The sequence below is a fragment of the Bos javanicus genome, chromosome X (assembly GCF_032452875.1).
Source record: "Bos javanicus breed banteng chromosome X, ARS-OSU_banteng_1.0, whole genome shotgun sequence".
In the NCBI taxonomy this organism is placed as follows: Eukaryota; Metazoa; Chordata; class Mammalia; order Artiodactyla; family Bovidae; genus Bos; species Bos javanicus.
In genome coordinates, this window is record NC_083897.1 from 16214299 (window position 1) to 16217314 (window position 3016).

Below are 3016 nucleotides of genomic sequence, written 5' to 3' on the forward strand. Positions count from 1 at the left end.
ATTTTCCTTAAAAAGGTATCAAGTACCAATACCTTCAAAAGTTTGGTAAGCTGCTGCACTGTGTCTCACTGGTTCACAATTTAATATCATACACACTACATACATGATTTTTTTTATCTTTCACAGCATATAACTAAGTTATTAGGAAAACCAAACTATCCCAACCAAAAATACATTACAAAGTGCACACAATTCTGACAGGGAAAACCAAGGTTAAGGACTGTTTTTCTTTAAGAAGCAATTCTATTAAAAACAACATGGGATAGAAATCATTTAAAATGATGAAGATGTTAAATGCATGACTGTGGTTCCAAATTGCCATTTCACATACTTTGTATTATAGGATATAAAATCTACCTCCTCTCAATCTATAAAATATTAGATGTATACCTACGATAGTCAAACCCACCCATAATTCAATATTCCCCCATTTTGTTTGTACCCAAACAAAAACCAAAGCAAATCAAAACCAAAAATGAAGCAAATGATTTCACTTTTGGAATAAAAACATTTGCACTTAACAAATGAGATGGAGAGGCATTCCCTTCTTAAGAAGGTTTCTAAGGCTACTTTAAAAAAGCTTGCATTTACAAAATAGTTGAGAAAAATAGTGCTATGGTGGTGCAGAGATACAAGCTTCATTCATTCATTATCTGACTTGGCCTCTTTCTCTCCTGCTTCATGAGAGGCCAGATTCTGCTCGGTCTCTGTTCTTTTCTGGCAGGTCAGTCTTCAGCTCCTTAGTCTCTTCAGCCTGTTTGCCATTTGTTTCCCTTTTCCCATTTGTTTGCACTTTTCTGCCTAAGGATTTAGCCTTTCCTGCTGCCTTCTCGGGATTCATTTTCACATTTGTAGCAACAAGTTTAACTGACAACCTTGCACATCTCTTGGGCTCTCTCTTCACTGCACTTTGGACTGCGCTGACCCTCCTCTGGGGCATTTTGGCGTGTGCCCGGAGCCTACAAGCTGCTTAGTGCAGAGACACTTCTGGAAGCAGGGATGCCAGTCTGTCCCTCCTTCTGCCCTCCAGTAACTTTTAAACACAATATTTGGACAATGACCTCAGGGTGAAGATGGAGAGAACCCTAAAAAAAATATTAAACTCTAGTTTGTAGGCTTCTTTTACTCAGAGGCATGGGTTTGCCATGCAGAATTACTTTCTGTGTATTCTAGGATTGACCAAATACATAGATATACTGTAGATAAAGTCAGCCAGGTTTCTCATTGTTGGAGAAGGAAGTTACAAATGGCAGAAGATGGGGAAGATAGAATGAACCATGTATTGTTGGATTGGATTTGCTGCTGCTGCTAAGTCGCTTCAGTCGTGTCCAACTCTGTGCGACACCACAGATGGCAGCCCACCAGGCTCCCCGTCCCTGGGATTCTCCAGGCGAGAACACTGGAGTGGGTTGCCATTTCCTTCTCCAATGCATGAAAGTGAAAAGTGAAAGTGAAGTCGCTCAGTCATGTCTGACTCTTAGCGACCCCATGGACTGCAGCCTACCAGGGTCCTCCATCCATGGGATTTTCCAGGCAAGAGTACTGGAGTGGGGTGCCATTGGATTTAGAGTGACCTAATTTGAACTGTGGTGTTGGAGAAGACTCTTGAGAGTCCCTTGGATGGCAAGGAGATCCAACCAGTCCATTCTGAAGGAGATCAGCCCTGGGATTTCTTTGGAAGGACTGATGCTAAAGCTGAAACTCCAGTACTTTGGCCACCTCATTCGAAGAGTTGACTCACTGGAAAAGACTGATGCTGGGAGGATTGGGTGTAGGAGGAGAAGGGGATGACAGAGGATGAGATGGCTGGATGGCATCACTGACTCGATGGACATGAATCTGAGTGAACTCTGCGAGTTGGTGCTGGACAGGGAGGCTTGGCATGCTGTGATTCACGGGGTCATAAAGAGTCGGACATGACTGAGCGACTAAACTGAACTGAATGTGTACTAATATATAGATATGTAAATAGATATAGATGTATATGGGTGAATATATGTGTCTACTTTCTAGCTTTGCTCACAGAGGGGGCCTAGAAGGAATAACATCCAAGAAACATTGGGCACATCTAACGCCCGGTATTTCCAAATGCTCAAAGGAACCTAAAGTCATTAAATGGCTGATTTCAAGACTGGGCAGGAAAAAAAAGCAAGATGAGTCTGTAATACCTAAGTGTGCCAGAAAGTAGGAAACTGTCCAAAGCATGAAGGGCATATGTCAAAAGGAAACAGGAACCATTTGTTAGGGACTTCCACCAACCAGATGAAGGATAATTCAAGTTTCTAAATAAATGATATTAAAGGGTTTTATTTCATTAAATAAAATAAGAATCCATGAGTCCATATTAATATAAGAAATAAAAGGAGAAGGGGAAGATCCTTCCTAGAGTAGGAAGCCAACTAATAAATGTAGAAGCCAGAGAAAGACAAATATCATATGATATCACTTATATGTGGAATCTAAACTATGACGTGTGTGGAGTGAAGTCGCTCAGTCGTGTCCGACTCTTTGCGACCCCATGGGCTGTAGCCTACCAGGTTCCTCCATCCATGGGATTCTCCAGGCAAGAGTACTGGAGTGTGTTGCCGAGCCCTCCACTAGGGGCTCTTTCTGACCCAGGGATGGAACCCAGGTGTCCTGCATTGCAGGCAGATACTTTACCATCAGGTAAATAATTCTTTACCTACTTCCTTCTTCCAACCAAGGAAGCCCCTAAACTGTGACACAAATGAACTTATCTATGAAATAGAAATTGGCTGACAGACATACAGAACAGACCTGTGGTTGCCAGCAGGGAGAAGAGATGGAGGAAGGATGAAGGAGGAGTTTGGAGTTAATAGATGCAAACTATTATATATAGAATGGATAAACATCAAGGTCTTACTGTATAGCACAGGGAACTATATTCAATGTCCTATGATAACCCATAATGGAAAAGAATATAAAAGTAATTTATAAATGTATATAACTGAATCACTTTGCTGTACAGCAGAAATTAACACAGCAATGCAAATCA

The 3016-nt window shown here is 41.4% G+C and overlaps 1 pseudogene; it reads right to left on the reverse strand.

The window, feature by feature from the left end:
* Positions 1–642: 642 nt before the first annotated feature.
* Positions 643–940, reverse strand: LOC133242350 (non-histone chromosomal protein HMG-14-like; annotated as a pseudogene).
* Between the last annotated feature and the right edge of the window lie 2076 nt (positions 941–3016).